The sequence below is a fragment of the Phodopus roborovskii genome, unplaced genomic scaffold (genome assembly GCF_943737965.1).
Source record: "Phodopus roborovskii unplaced genomic scaffold, PHOROB, whole genome shotgun sequence".
Taxonomy (NCBI): domain Eukaryota; kingdom Metazoa; phylum Chordata; class Mammalia; order Rodentia; family Cricetidae; genus Phodopus; species Phodopus roborovskii.
Genome location: NW_026126407.1, coordinates 14,827,617 through 14,844,717, shown reverse-complemented (window position 1 = coordinate 14,844,717; position 17,101 = coordinate 14,827,617). Strand labels below are relative to the sequence as shown.

Genomic DNA, 17,101 nt, shown 5'->3' with positions numbered 1-17,101 from the left:
ACTCATGTCTGAACCGCACCTCTGGAACTGTGGTGTAGATGGCTGGGATTGCATCCCTGGAACAGGGACTTTTCAAAGCTTCCTAGATGGTCCAAACTTCAGATGGAGTTGAAAACTCAAACTCTGCACCTTTGCTACCTAACATCTGTTTATGGTCCAGTAGTAAATCCAGAAGCTAAGTGAAACTGCTCCATCTTTTTGGTGTGTGTGTGTGTGTGTGTGTGTGTGTGTGATGTGCAGCAGTCAGGCTAATATGGTGAGAAGTCAACATTGGGATGTCTGTCCCAATTGCTTCTCTCCTGTTCTTCTTTTCTAACTAGGATCTCTCACTGAACTTAGTGATCAACCACTTCAGCTGGACTAGCTGGCCCACAAGCCTCCAGGACCCAACTGTTGCCACGCTCCTGTACTGTGCTTACAGGTGCACTCGCCACTGGGTCTGACTTTTATGTGAATGCTAGGGATCCAAACATTGGTACTCACACTCACACTTTATCCACTAAGCCATCATCTCTGTAGCCACAAGAATCTGTATTTTAGCATCTTCTGCTGATCTATATATGCAGGACCACTTGAGAGGTACTGAGCATAGTTGTACATCAGAAACACCTGGGAAGCTTATTAAGGATGGGGTCTCACTTGTGTAGTACAGATTATGATCCAGGAACTATTTGGTAAAGTGCAGATCTTCTAAGATGCTGATGAGTCTGATATGCAGTTGTGATCCTATTCCATTATCCTAGTTGGCATGGTGGTACATACTTGTCATCTCAGCGCTTGAGGGTCCCATAATCCTCTGGGCTACCTAGCTGTTATTGTTGTTTTGCTCTTGCACAGTTACTGTGGAAGGTGGTCCTCATATAAAGGAAGTTCTACTTCGAGAAGAGTTTAAGTTGAAAAGACATGTGGCCCCAGGTAGCAGAGGGGAAAAGCTATGATGCAGGTAAAGGGAATGAATATGTTCCCTCATATCCACGTGTTGGAATTATAACCTCAAAGTCACAGGTTGGCTTTGGTGAGGTGACTGTGTCATGTGGGTTCTGCCATCACAGATCATCACAGGCTTTCTGATTATTGAGTTATAATAGAAGATGGTCCTATGTTAAAGTAACCTCTCTCTCTTTCTCTCAATCCCCTCTTCCTGTCTTGCTTTCTCTATTGAACCTTGTGATAACCACTATGATATGTTCTAGCAAGAAGACCATTTCCAAATGCCAGCAGACACTAGCACCACATGGACTTCTCAACCTCCAGAACTGTGAGCTAGATCAAACCACTTTGCTTAATAAATTAACAAGTCTCAAACATTTTGTTATAGCAAAAGAAGACACACTAAGACATGAGTCATCCTTTCACTAGAAAATAACTCACAACTCCAATATGGCCTTTTAGAAAAGAAAACCAACAATCAAAGAATGTAAGTATCTTTGTGTTTCCTGTGCAGGGAGGAAGGAGGCAGAAGGTGTGTACTTGGACATCCCTCCATACTTATAAAAATGTCTAGCCAGCTTAGGAGTTTCCATGATTAATCCAATTCACTGACCTTCCCCATCTGGCCCACAATTAGTAGAAGATTCCAGCTCCTGAAAAGTGAGAGGGTCACATTTTCATTCTCTGACCCATAGATTCTTACTAATAGACCTCGTGCAGGGTCAAATCTGTACAATCAATGAACGAATGAATGAAAACATACTATTCCCCTTTCAATGAATCCTTTCATTCAAAAGGGCAATGGTGACAGCCTCAGCCTCACCTGGCTCTAGAGCTGCTACTGAGACTGCCTTTCATCTCCCTAGAAGTTACATGACATTTTAATTTTTCTTTTGGAAGAAAAACCACCTTTTAATTAAGTACATAATTTCCTGTGTGGTTCTTGAGTAGTACCTTAGTCCCTGTATTCAGAAGTGGAAAAGCAGCTGGGGGGGTCTCTCTGCCTGAGGTATGGCCTGGGAGGTGGGGTATGCCCTCCTCTGCTCTCCAGCCCCTGTGGCTTTCAGCCTCTGTGTTCCTGCGTGGCCCCAGGGGGACCTGCCTGGATCTCTGGGGCTGACTGACAAGACACCTCTGGGAATACCATCCAACTCTTCTTTTTGTCTGCCTCCAATTACTGAGGGAGGCAGCAGATTAAGAACATATTTAGAAAACGTTTTCGTTGTTGCTTTTAAAAATCTCCCCTGTAATTAGGTACTCCGGGGGTAGTCAACCAGGAAAAGCCACAACCACCACTGTCAAGTTCCATAAAACAAAGGAGAAACCAATTAATCAAAATGAAGAAGAGGCTGGCTGAGCATGAGCCCCTATCTCAATCACCCCATACCCACTCCTACTCACCCATGCACACCCCCACCCATGTACACTCCTACCCACACCCATTTCCACCCATGCCCACCCCCACCCATACACACTTCCACCCACACCCTTTCCCACCCACTCCCATTCCCACCCACACCCACCCACACCTACCCTTACCCATACACTCTCTCATACATGCACACCCCAACCGATAACTTGGAGTAGCCCACAGCTTTGCAGGCCCTGTGTGTACAGCGCTTTGAGCCTTTAATTTTTGTTTCACAAACCCACCCTTCAATAATAATGATAACAAAAGATTGTTATGGGTGTACTCTGAATATGACAATTTCAAAATTCAAAAAGAAAGGAATCAACAAAATAATGAAAATCCAAACACATTCTGAAGTTCACTGGCTCTTATTGCTTGCAACACTGTGAAATGATGGAGTGTGCAAAGTCCTGCTCAGACCTTAGCATGTTCCCTGATGGCTTTTGAACTTCCAACCAACAAGCCTTAAAAAGCCTTGGGAGCAATTGTTGCCCAGCACAAGGGGTGGGGGGGGGTGTCTCACTAATGAAGTGTGACATTCAACACAGCCTCTCCTGTGGTCTTGATGACTCTCACTGTATTGACAGAGCCTCTACAAGGTGGCTCTTTCACACAGGGATTATCCTGTGTGAAATTCCAAACCTCAAGATATTGCTCCTTAGGGAGTTGTTTCAAGGAATCAAAGTCAATGGAGAGGAAGAGGACCATGTTCTTTCTAGAGTATAGAATGACTGGCTCTTTGACTGAGGCCTCAAGGGAGAAGCCACATCTGTAATCTTCTGGTCAACACCACTCCTTGCTTCCTTGCTCAACTTGGTGTATTGACCTTACAGTTGGATGTCCCAGTGTCCTCTTACATACTATTCTATACTATACTATACTATACTATACTATACTATACTATACTATACTATACTATACTATACTATTCAGTGACCAACTGTCTCTGCCTCTTCTTTCTATCCCAGTGCACAGGTGGATACATTTCTTTGCTTGTTTAAGTGTGTGTAAGGTCCATATACCTTGCCTTAGTCAATGATGTTGGGATGAACATCACATACATCATAAAAACAGAAACCCTGAAGAAGCATTGTCTATGCTGCTCTTCCCAAGGTACACTAGCTAAGAAGACTGACATTTTAAATGCATAAAGTGATTTAATGCAAAGGGCCTGAGGCTGATTGGCTGAGAACACTTCCCATGAATTGGGGAAAGAAGTATGACCTTAGAGAGCAAAGGATACAGGAGTTTTGATGGCGAAATCTGTGCAAACTTAGCAGCATGCAGAATAAACTGAAATAAACAAAAAAAAAAAAAAAAAAAAAAAAAAAAGGAAAGGAAAGGAAAGGAAAATACTGAACAGTTGATGTAACAAAGGAACGGGAGCTCTCAGACTCTTAAGAATATCAAGCGAGCCAGACCTATAACTCTCTAGGGAAAGCTAGTAAGATGAGGAAGTCATGGTGTTTTAGTCATTTTACATATAGCTGAAGGAAGCAAGGGAAGCCTTTCCAGAAAACACTTGTAGAGCCAGGCACCAATGGCACCCAACAGGCAAGGAAGGCCCTCCTCTGAGAAAGACTGACTCAAGAAAACTTCTCCACTCAGATTGTCAGACACTCCCAATGTCTGATCACAGAGATTTCAAAATTCTTAAGACAGGTGTTCAAAGATCACCTGTTTATTTTCTTTTTCTTTTCCATTCTTCTATAGGGTGTGTGTGTGTGTGTGTGTGTGTGTGTGTGTGTGTGTGTGTGTGTGTGTGTGTGAGTTTCAGTTTTTGTATTTATAGACTTGTAGGGGTATGAAGAGAGGACCTTGGAGATAAGATACAGAGGCTGTAATGTGTTGCTCAGTGATCAAGGACTGCAAATTCTATACCATGACAGGCGTTTAGTGTTTGGGAAAAGAGGGAGTATTTTTTGTGTACAGCAAAGAGCAACCTGAACATTTCATTTCCAGGTTAAAAATGTGAATCATTTGAGTTCACCATTAGAGATCATGATCCTCTCCCCCTGGAAGAGTGGAACCATCACAGTTCCTCAGAAGGCTGAATTGTACCTTCTCCTGAGTGTTCTGCATGGTCTATGACCTACAGGCACTGATGTGAGCACATTATGCTATGGCAGTTCAGGGTGAATATGTTCATGAAGCAGTGTTTAGGTTTCTTCTTCCTCTACTTTATCAAAATAGTGGATGCTTGCTACAGGCAGCTACATGGTACTGCAGCCCCTATTCATCTCAATTTCTGAGGCAACACATAGGACAAAATTGCTTCAAAGGATTATCCAAATGTAGAGTAAAATTTGTGTGGGGGGAAAAAACACCCTTGCTAGTGTTAGTCATCCAATTCTCTCTACAACTAGATCTCACCATAGGCTGTTTGATGATTACAGAACTCTACCACATAAACTCAGGCCCAAGAAGATTTATTCTGAACTTTCCACTAAATATGTTGAAAGCTACTTACAGAGTTAAAACTTCTGCCCAAGTGAGACAAAGCAAGTCTCAGGCCTTGGAAACAAGTGTTAGATATACAGGTCCAAGATAAAACCTGCTCCTTTTTGTTTGTTTTGTTTTGTTTGTTGTTTGTTTGCTCTATACTAATGCCCTAAGTCTGGTTTAATCCAAGGGATCAGATTACCACTGAAACATGTAGCATTTAGAGACACACAAACCAGTAAGAAAATTGTAAGACAAAAAAGACACTTTGAAGACTGTCATGCCTGTCGAACAATTGTTCCAGGTCCCAGATGTGGGAAACTCTTCAGAGGCTGAAATGCATGGAGAAAAAAAAATCAAGACTAATCTGGAGCAATAAAATAAGTTGAGGATTAAAAGTAATTGGAAATGTATGAAATCAGACATTTCTGGTTTTTGTTTTTGAAACATTTCTGGCTTTATGGATGTGGAAAGAATATGTGTACCCAGTAAATGGCATGGCACCCAAGAAAGGCTTGAGCCAAGGAGAAACACAAGCAGAATGACTAGGAAGCAGGAGAAGGTGACAAGCTTAGGCCATGGACTGGGAGTCCTGCTAGTTTTCCAAGCAGAAGTAAGACTTTCAGAAAATGGTATTGAAGGAAAATTCATTTACAATTGGCTATGGGGAAGGGGAGAGCAGAGTAAGGGTAGGTAGAAACTGCAGGCAGGCAGATTAAATTAAATTAGATATGAGTTGCTGCATGCTTATGTTGAAGGAATAAATAGACAATTAAAAAAAAAAAAGCCAAAGGATATTTTGAAGGGGAATGCATGTAGCAAAGATGAGGTAAGAAATGTGAATCAACAGAACTGTGCAAAGTGATGTCATGATTTCAGCCTGGGAAGCTAGAGGGGACTGTCAATGAACTTTCATTTAAGACAGTTAGTCTCTGAGCGAAAGAGTAGATCCAGTGCATGAGCCCCAGTTTGAGGTGAGGCAGAAAATTCAAGTAGAGTTCTGTCTTTCCTATGCCCATTGGCACTCCACTGCTAAAAGGCTTTATTAATGCCTCTTCTGAAAAATGGTCAGGGCTCAGATAGAGGGATTTTGGATGTCTGATCTAGTAAGGATGGCATGCAAATGTCTTAGTAAAATGAACAGGCTTAAAGACAAAACAACAACAGTCCTAACCACAATAACCAATGCCCACCCCCCACACACAAAATAAATCCAGGCATAAAGAAAATACCAAATAACTTACAAGATCAGAAGACTTAAACTGTTATCAGATTTTCAAAAATTTATACAAAGCAATACAACAAAGAGCAATGTTTGCAAAAATAGAAGTATGAACCTAGAATTTTATTACTGGCACAACTTTCCTTCACATGCCAAGTCTATAGGGCAAGAGTGTAAGACACAGGAATGTGGGGTATTCTGTGACCATAAGCCCTTCTTAAGCAATGTGTTGGAAGATGACTTTTATCCAACCAACAGACATGTGGGAGGACTGTAGGTGAAAAATAATGGCACTAAATAGATATTATATAGGTGTGCATGTATATAAAGTCATGTATAGTCATACATATGTACAATCATATATATGACTAAAATGGAATAACAAAAAAGAAGAGAATGAATAGCTACTCTATGTATATGTGACAAAGTAGAAAAAAATATGATTAGAACTTGGAAGGAAACACTTGGGAGGCATTGAACCTCAAGTTTTATGCAATCCTAAATACCTAATATTAATAATAAATTACACAGAAAATCCACATATTATACAAAATTATCAAGAAACTATTATTATTAAAACTTTTATTATTAGAGTTATTAACAAAATGTTGTTCCCTGATGGGTTCACAGGATAATTCTCAACCTTGGAAAAGGTAGTCTTAATACATGCATATGGTCACAGAACACTGAAAATGAAAGTAAGTCTTCATTCCTTTAATAAAGTGAGTAGAATATTAAACTTAAACATTGTAAAAAATTATAAGGCAAACTATACATTGTGTCATTGATAATGATGCAAAAGCACTGAGTGAAATATCAACAAACACAACAGCAGTAAAACAATGTAGTATGATCAAGCAGAATTCCTTCCAGAAGCGCAAGATGAAATCAGTATTAGGAAACCAACTGCTGTATGTAGCATGTTGATAGAACTAGGGAAGAAAATATGGTTATTTCCATAGATGTGCATAAAGCTTTCTAAAGAACTCAATGCCCATTTTGGAATAATACTTTTACAAGTTCTCATAAAATATGAGTGAAGGAACACTCTCTTGAGTCTCTCTGCAATGGCATATTTGCTTATTATCTACTTGTCTCTCTAGCTATACACTCTTTCTACTTATCTATCTTATTCCCAATGAGAATGACTTAGGGAGTCTAGGAACATTCCCACCAATAAGAAACAGAGCAAGGCTACCCCTCTACACTGATACTATCCAACACTGTGTTGGTTGCCTCAAGCTTATGTCAACAGACAAACAAGATTAATTAGATCTAAAGAAATTGTTTCTGTGTGGATATGATATGATACATTACATGGAATGTCAATGGTAAAAGTAGCTCCAACAATATAAGAAATCATGAGGAGACCGAACATACAATGAATAATCAATAATCTTTATCCATACACATGTAACCAGTCATAGAGCATAATAGTATGTGAACCCAATTTACAAACACAGTCAAATATTTAGAAATAAACCTACTAACTTGTGGGCTTAGCTCAGGAAAAACAGTTGCAATTTCCATTAGTGATATATCTGAATAAAAATTGTAGTTAGGTACATGTTTCCCACCAGTGCCAATTTTCTGATTCTGAGAGTCAGATTGTGGTTATGAAAGGAACAGTTAATTTTATGAGATATTTATTTGAGGCTAAGTGACCATCCTACCTGCAATTTATTTTTGATAATGCAGGGAAATTTTACATATACTTAGAAAAACATATGCAATGTATCTATGTATGTATTTGTATGTATGTGTTCTTACATCTAAGGACAGAAAAATAGAAAAAGTGACAAAGCAAATATGACCAAATGTTAAAATTTGGAAATTGGAAGAGAATATAAATCACTTACACTATTTTTATGTTTCATGCAAGTAGAAAATTAGTTTTAAATAACAACACAAAGAACCTACTGGCTACGACTGACTATATAAACATTGATAGGTTGGGTTGTTTTGTTTCCCTGTTTGTTTTTAAGTATGCATGTATGCATCTTATGATATGTGCACAGTGTGTGTACCTGGTGCCCACAGAGGCCAGAAGAGGGTGTTAGAGCCCCTGGAACTGGGGTTAAGTTTAGCTGTGAACCACCATACAATTTTTGTGAATCAAACCCAGGTCCTCTACAAGAAAGACTACAAATGTTCATAACCACTGAGCAATCCTTCTGGTTCCAATAGGATGGGTTAGTAAGCACCCGTTGGGGATGGAAAGATACTGAATTAAATTTATATGTGCAGAAACAGACGTTCTACACTCAAGAGGGTATTATTATTATTGTTATTATGACGGTGGTATCTTTCTTATTTTTTTATTTTACATATTGATCCCAGTTCCCTTTCCCCCTCCCTCTTTCCCTCTCTTTCCCCCTCGCATGCACCCTGACCACCCTCCCCTTCTATACCCCCCACTCCACATGTAGGGTGATGCCATCCAGGAGGGGTCATCTAAATCTGTCAAGTCATTTGAAGCAGGGACTAGGACTTCTCTCCTGCCTCTAAGTTAAGGCAGTATTCCTCCATGGGGGATGTGACCTCAAGGACCTTTTGTGCACCAGGAATACATTGTGGTTCCACTGTCTGAGGTCCCTTAGACTGCTCAGGCCTTCTAGCTGAGACTGATGATGGTGTCTTTCATGTAAGAATGTACATGTCAATAGCCCTCTCAATTTTGAACTTCATACCCTCCAGAATGTGAGTGAAATAAGTAATTCATTCATAAATTACTCACCCTGTGGTGTTATATCTAGTAGTGAATTAAAACAAGTGTTTTAAGGGTTTTAAAAAATTAAGAAAAGGGTATTCAAGTAGAGTTCAGGTCCATTAAGACCATTAAAGACATGAGGAATAGCCTATGTAATGTCTACAGAAAGAACCCCCACGAAGGAAGTCAATGTTAGCCAGAATGTGGTTACCAAGAAGGAACATTGAGCAACAAGCTGCCCAGTGCAGGGCCTTGAGTTTTTGCTAAGTCAAGTGAACAAATGAATACAGAAAGAGGGGGAAAGAAGGTATACATTGACATCTAAGAGCTTTTAACTCAGTCAGCATTTTTATGATGAATGAATGCTGTTCCGCATTTCCAATAGAAGTACTTTGAGGGTCTATAAAATAAATAGTCACAACAGATGTGAGTTTCAGACTAAGTAGGTGAGATGTGTTAAGTAACATTAAATCAGGGGAGAGTAAGATCATTTCATTCTGGTTACAAAGGGTGGCATAGAATGTGTGGGAGTTTTTTTTAAGACGTTTTTGCAATTACAAGTAGATTGTAATGCTGTCAAAGAGGGGGCAAATGGACCTACATGCAAGAGAAGTGAACAGAATGGGAACAACCTAGAGCTGGCCATGAAAGAGACAAGAGTGACAAGGGTCATGAGCAGTGTCCAGGGCTTTGCTTGAGTGATCAAGTTGCTAGTGGGATGGGGACACCAGGGAGCCAAAGAAAGCCTTTGGTTTTCCCAATCTCTTAAATGGGGTCTCTTGAAGATGAGGATGAGGCATCCATCCTGTCTTGAGTAAATGCCCAAAGAACAGAATCTGACCTAAGTCACCCCAGAGCTAGTCAACCTACAAAGTGGATGGGAGAGGCTTCTCCTTTGATAGGCTGCTAGCATCTGGTTCCGCTCAAGGTGGCCAAAGACCCCAATGTCCCATAGCTCTAGACATTTGGACCTTTCTCTTTGGAGCCTGACTAGTCTGAACCTCCAGCACTCCTGGACCAGAGGCTCACATTTTATGGCTCCCTATACTTTCCTCACACTGGGACCCTTGTCTTCATCTTCAGGCACACAGGATCCTTGGTAGGATCCTCCCTCCACCCCCAGCCAGTGCATGGCTGGATCCTGCACCATGGCCCTGCACATCAACACTGAATGGATTCTAGGCATCTGTGTTCAATTGCTCTTAGTGAAAAACCAGAAAACCATTATGCTCCCCTAGAATTACTCCCCCAGGGCAAGAGAATAAATGATATACTGGGAAGCAATGGAGAGCACAAGTGCCAACATTTATCCAATCCAGGACTGAATACTTCATAAGCTCAAGGCCCTGTGAGACCTGACTGCACATTTAGGAACAATCAGCAGAAGGACCTTGAGGGCTGAGGTACAAATTTCTGCTGTTAACCCCTGGGGACCGCCTTTCTCCATCACTGTGCTTACAGGGATAAGGGCCTGACAACATTGCTTTGCAGAGGCAGCAAATAGGCCACTCTGGGAGTACATGGGGTGTTGTAACTTTTTAGGACATCTCCAAGGTAAAACTCCCAGTTTCGTTCGATGCAGCGTCTTTATGCTCAGTAAATGCCTGATCAAAATGGTCCCAGAATATCCAAGAAGAAGGGATCTCATGAATCTCTGATTGGTTGGAGGAAACTGGGACCTGACATGATGAAACAAGTGCCACCAGTCTATGAGCTCATTCAGCTCCTTCTGTCTCTGCTGTCACGGCTGCTGTAGGATGGAGCAGAGGCCGAGGAAATTACATATTAGTGCTATGCCCATCTCTGCCTAGGGACGAGTCAATAGAGGCTGACAATAGAGGTCTTTGTAATGAGTACTTGCTTTGCTTCATAATTTTGTCCAACAGTGGAAAGGAAGAGGTGTATGGTCAAAATGTTTTAAATTAAATACAGTTCTTAACTGATACACAGAAACAAAAAAACCAGATATATTAATGGGGTACTATACAATGCGCTGACACATATTTATGAGGTGCAATGGTCACATTGAGGTAATATTACTGGTACCATTAAGTATTTACCTTTATGATTAAAAACATTCCCTTCCTCCAGTCCATTAAAGAGGGGAGTTCAATACCGTTGCCTAGAGTCACTTTGCCATAGTAAAGCACATGAGAACTTCTTAGTCCCATCCAACAGTGCCTTGTCACCCATCCGTCACCCCTCCCCAGCTCTCTTCCATCTGTATTCTTCCTAGCTTCCAGAAGAACTTTTAACCCAACCTATACTTTGTGCCTGGGATGATTTGGGACATTGCTTCCCACTTACCTTTTTAGCTCCAATTCCATACAGCTGTCCTGTGCTCTGGCCACTTTTCTGCTATGCCCATACAGTGACCTGCACTCTTACTATGTTGTCATTTCCATATCCATACCTCTGCAGGTGCTCTTGTTCCAGAAATGTATTCTCCATCCAATTCTTAGCTAGCCTGTTCCCTAACTTACAGAGACTGTGTCAGCTCCACTACCTTAACGGGTGACCATTTGGGTCATCTCAGGTTAACCCTGTCTTCTGTTTTTCTCTTTGGAATCTACTGCACAGAATGTTTTACTTACTTTCTAGGGATTATATTGTCCTATTTATTGAATGCTGATAGTGTTTTGCCCATCTTATTCAACTGGCATATGAATATGAATGAAATAAACAAATACTCATTCCTCAGTTGCCATTTGCCAAGGGATAAGGCATTATAATCCTAAGAAATACAATATTAGCCCTTCAACCTCGCTTATTCCTCATTTTTCAATTGTCTTCCTCCCCAGCTAGAGAAGCTGGCTTCCAATGTGGTTGGTACGATAGACAAATCTCAGAAATAGAAGTGACCTTCAGATCCCTCGGGAGAATTTACCCAGGATTTTTAAAGTTAAATTTATTTGTATCATTGTTCTTCAAATCTTCACATGTATGTAAATGATCCATAATCTTATTAAAATGATGTTTCTGTGTCAGTTTGTGCTGGGGCATGAGAGCCTGAATTTTTTAGTAGCTCCAGCAATAACCTGTTGAGTGTACTTCTTTGTTCTACAGCACCCTGGGGGAGGAATGGTAGGAAGTGTTACTTGAGTCCTTAGTGTGCTAGTGCATGTGTTTCTTCTTCAGTTTTCATATCAGCCCTGAGAGATGAGTGGCATTATGATAGTATCTTACCACATAGGATGTAGTGGAGACAGGATTGAGCATGTGTTCCTCTAGTGACACACTTCTTCCTATCTTTTTTTTTGCAACCATCTAATGACTGATGTTTATAACAGTATTTAGAAAGAAGTATGACTGACTCTGAGGCCATAACTCTAGGCATAAAAGTCTTGAATTTATTTATTACTCCATACTAATAACTTGTATAGAAGCCAAGCTTCAGCATAACATGGTTGTTGTTAATACACTGTAAAAAGACCATAGACCCTGTGACTTGATATAGTCTCTTAGGTTGGCTGTTGTGACATGGCAGAAGACAAGAGAAGCAAACACCAAGAGTAACTCATTGGCAGGGGAGATTTCCAACTTAGATGACCAGTCAGCATCAACGTCAGTGCTAGCAAGCTAGGACACTGTCCACAAAATTACTGTCAAAGTCAAGGCTCATAGAAAAAGAAAGCATAAGCATAGTACTAGCAAGGAATTAGAAAACAGACAGCTAGCAGTCTGAATGGTTGGGCAAGCCAGCCTTCATAAGAACTCTGTGGTCTCATCTCTCCCAAAGAGGCTTTGAGGACAGCACTGCACTCCAAGGTGAAATGGGTTTTGTGTAAGCCTCCATCCTGCCTTCTAGGAAGCAGGTAGAATGGTAGATATTGTTAGAATAAGGAATGAACTTATCACAGCCTTTTCTCATGTCCCACTAATGAAGGTTATGGGGGATTTAGTGGTACCTAAGTTTTTATATTTTTAAAGAGGACACCTGTATTTAGAGGGATAAATTGACATTTTCTAAACCAGAGAGCCTTTGCAATATACTCCAATACTTAGCTTTTGTCCTCCACTACCTCTTCTTTCCAGCAGAATAGTCTACAAGTCTGGCATAGTTAGCTGTATAGGTCAATGATAGCCGATCTACAAGTAAGCATTACCCAGGGACATGTGTGTCCCAGGACTCAGAATTAAGTTTTAACAACACCATTAATCAAGGCAGCAAGTGGCAGAGTTCAGCTCAGATGTCACACAAATATATCAGGCAGTGTGTCATTTCAACCCAATACTTTCTCAGAATGATTTGAGTCCAGGAGGGATATTTCCTTGGCCAGCTTATAGGCTGACTTCCTCAATGGAAAGTAACCTCCTATGCCATGGAGACAAACAGGTTTGTGCTAGTCCATAGGTGGTCTTTGGGTGATTCACGAAATGCATGTAGGATGTTGTGATCCTCAAATTGCCTTCCATGGTTGAATTGCTGCTGGCAGTACTCTAGGTAGGGACAGAGTTCTAGGCCAGATGGAAGTAAGTAACAGCATCCCTTTGGCTTCCTAGAAGGTAGTGGGTATTCTTGTCAATAGACCTAGATCACATGGGGAGCTTTGCAGAATAACCACAGTTCAGCAAAGTGGAAGAGCTTGCAAACAGAAAAACCCAATGGAGACTCTCAAAGATACTGTGGTGGGTTTTGTTTGTCTGACATCTTTTGGGCTTATGTGAATAGCAGTTATGTCAAAAGATGGATTCACTGGAGGGCAGTGTTCTCCACTAGTTCAGTTCCATCCTTGATTACAATATATCAATTTCAACAATTACACATGATGTAAGGTTGACTCAAGTATAATAAAACAGCATCATATGGTTGGCATGTGCTTTTCTAATCATAGGACTTAAGGATAATCTTGTGTGTTGTCCATGTTTGTGTGAAATAACCTTGAATAAATACGGGCATTCCAAACCAATGGATGATTCTTGGTATTCAGCCATTACTCAACAGTGAATAAGAATGCCCCATGCATACATATCAGGCAGCAAGTAGTGGCTTAGAGTCACGGTGCTTTGGGCTATGAATACAAAAATTCTCCCTGCTCTGTTCCCATGGGCCCATACACCCTTTCTTCATAGAAAGGTACCTTCCTAGGTAGTATCAGCTTTATACAGGCCATTTTCAGGCAAGCTGGTTGAGCCTTCTCTTTCTTGCTGTTCATCCTGCCTCACTGTTGCCATGGAGACTGGGACGCCTTCTGAGCTCTGTGCTTTATCTGGAGTCCAGCCTTCAAATACCTTAGCACAGTTCAACCCACTCACTCCCCTGGCTTCTGAGATTGTGAAAGCATCTAAGCTGATTCTTTCAATCAAATGGCTCAGGAGTCTTCTTGCCACAGTCAATTGATGTTTTCAGGGTTTGTGCTCAAATTCTAGTGGGCGAATGGCAGTCTATGTTTCCATGGAGGACTGTGAATTCAGATCTCTTATTTCTAGATAAGAATATTTGATTTCAATCCTTATAGAAAATACAACCACCACAGTGTTAGATCAATGCACAGGTGGGTCAGGCCAGCAGGGCCACAGACTGGTGTGGGTCAAACCAGGAGGTAGGCCAGGAAAAGTGCTGCAAGAAGACAAAGGTTAGCTCAGACATGGAAAAGAGTGCTGAGTGGGGTGTGCTCAGTTGATGTGGTGACTGTGTGTGGAAGGGGATCTCTGAAAGCATCCTTAACTTCTCTTCTTCTCAGTCATCACTCAAAGCCATGAAAAAATATGGAGAGTAAACTTCATGCCTCTGTTTTCTTCCTCCCTAAAACAAATGCAGCAAATGCTGAATTCATGGGCAATGTTTCCCATCAGGCTATCTTTGGTCCCTTCCCAAATGTTCCTTCTGTACTATAAAATTCCCTTCCCATCTCATTAACAATCTTGTCTCCTCCACTCTTTTCTTGTTATATCATTTGCCCAGAATCATCATTGGGTAAAAACTATGCATTTTATTAATTTTAAAATTGAATCCTTGCTTTATTACCTTCTCAGAGAGTCAGAGATAAGTCAGATATTATTTGTGCAATCTCCTGAATTTCCATAGCCCTACCATGCCTCTTGCTCAGATATGGGGCTTAAACTGTCAGAGAGACACCTTGCCACTTCCTTTGTTGCTGAGATTAATAACACACCAGGGCTATGGGTTTCCCAGCTGAAACCCCCATCACTTTTCTTAGCAGTTGCTTCCCTCTTTTTTTTCCTGCTACAGACCCTATGATGTGTCTTACTGGACATCAAGATTGATCATAACCAGCCTCTTTTCAAGGAAGTATCACTTAGAAAAAATGATCTACTCAGGAACTCCCAGTGAGATTTGAAAATGTCTTTACTGGGCAAAAGCTCTGACATTCTCCCTAAGTCTCCATCTCCCAGACAACCTTGGAGTAACCCCAGTACCTTCTACAGCCTGTAGCTCTTCATAGGAACACACAGACTTCTTTCCTGTTTATAGTGTGTAAGAAAGCTTCTACTTCAAGTCTTCCCCTGCCTGTGGTGCAGGTGTCTGATCACCTTACCTCATCCATCTGTGGCAGGAGTAACTCCCTCCCACAGTACTCTCCAGATTCATCTTTACTGCACATCTTCTGCACATACTGTCAAGACTTGACTTTGCTTCCCCAGTGGAAAGGGGACAACATAAGGATGCATTGTATTTTGCCTCCTATTTTTCTCCTGTTCAATGTAGAGTTCACTACTTGACCTTATGGCATGAGCCACCTTTAAAGGGTTGGAGTAAGGTTGTGAAACCACACAATTGAGAAGTCTTGTTAGTTGCTGGATTCAGTCTGAAAAACAGATGCATAACTGCACTTCTTGAGGTATGTGTAATAGAAAACCAGCCTCCAAAAAGTCTCCAAATGTCCTAGCCCTCCTGATAATTCTTGTCTCTGGATAGTAATCTCATGTCCTGAAGAGAATTGACATGTATACCCGACAGGATAATATGAAGATGATATGGTGTGTTTAAGCAACACATTTGGACATAAAAGACTTTGGAGCCTATGTCTTTTTTTTTCTATGAATCTGGGGATACCCAGCCAACACATCATGAAATCACTCAATTAAACCACAGAGAGAGTGTTATGGGGAGGGATGGAGGCCTCCTGCCAATACAATGCAACATAATATGACATCTTGGAATTACATGCTAATGCTGGTCAGTACTTTCGTTGACCCAGCCCTGCCTATCATGGTAAATGAAAATCCACAAGAGAGTACCCTAATTCAATAGATCCCAAATCCCCAACCCACAGAAACCATGCTCCATAATAAATGTTTATTTTATTTTAAAGTGTTGAGTTTAAAGCCTTCTGTTTCAAGGCAATAGGTAATTACCACTGAGTGGATATGTAGGGGTTGGTAACTCCAGGTTTGAATTGATACAAGTGTCTCTATGATTGTTGTTTTTCTGTGTTTAACTGTGTAGCACATTCCCACTTCTGTAACAGCTGGTTTCATTTTTATTCTGCAAGTCTTAATAGCCACAAATGCCACCTGTATCCTCAATAAACTTTATTTAGACACAAATAGACAACAGAAAATACATACACAGATACAGTGATCTTTTTCTCTATAGGATAAACACACATCACAGGGAATTTAAAAAGTAGGATCATTGAACGTAAGAAAATAATGCAAAGTCCTTGTTCACTCACACTTGAAACAGACACATATTTCAGAGAAAGACAGAAATGGAACATCCCAACAACAGGGTTCACATTTAGTCTGTAACAGCACACAGGTGTTGGGAAGGTACCAAAGGAGTCAGGGATCCACTGACAGAATGCTCACAACACTAGTAGGACTATTTAAACAAAAGACAGAATCGGGGAGGATTCCATACCCCTGCGCAGATGCTCTGCAAGCTGTCAGCTAGGTCATAAAGCAGCTTGGCAGAAATGCTAACCTAGCTTTCAAGCTTTCATCTTGCAGCTTGAAGGACTGAACAACCTCTACCTTTGTGCCCATAGAGTTTTACAGACACACACCGAGGATGCCGGAACTGTCCACATAAACGCTGGCTTCAAAACTTACAGTACAGAACATTGACATTGGGTATTAGATAGGGCTTTTGAAAGGGAAGGGAGTAACAGCCCAGAGACAAACACATACTTTACAAGTACTGCATCCATTGGTAGCATTTCCCACCATGATGCCTGTGTTCCCTTCCCATGTAGAGCCACCAGTACTTGTGTCCCCGTCATGTATAGAGTGTGATGGATGTCTCTTGGAGATCTGTTACCCTCTAAAGTCATAAATGTGACCACCTGGTCATCTCTGTGCCCAGGACATGCTGCCATGAAACCACCCCACTTATTCCTGATCCTGAGTAAGCCTCAGGACTCCACACCATCTTCACACTTCAGACTGTGGTTCCCTAGGCAACCTCTGTATTTTAGTA

The 17,101-nt window shown here is 41.1% G+C and overlaps 1 protein-coding gene across 1 annotated transcript in view; it reads right to left on the bottom strand.

Annotated features, from left to right (window-relative positions):
- Nucleotides 1–17,101, bottom strand: part of Shisa6 (shisa family member 6) — a 280,683-nt gene that overhangs the window by 132,604 nt on the left and 130,978 nt on the right. The gene's annotated exons all lie outside the window — the stretch shown is intronic.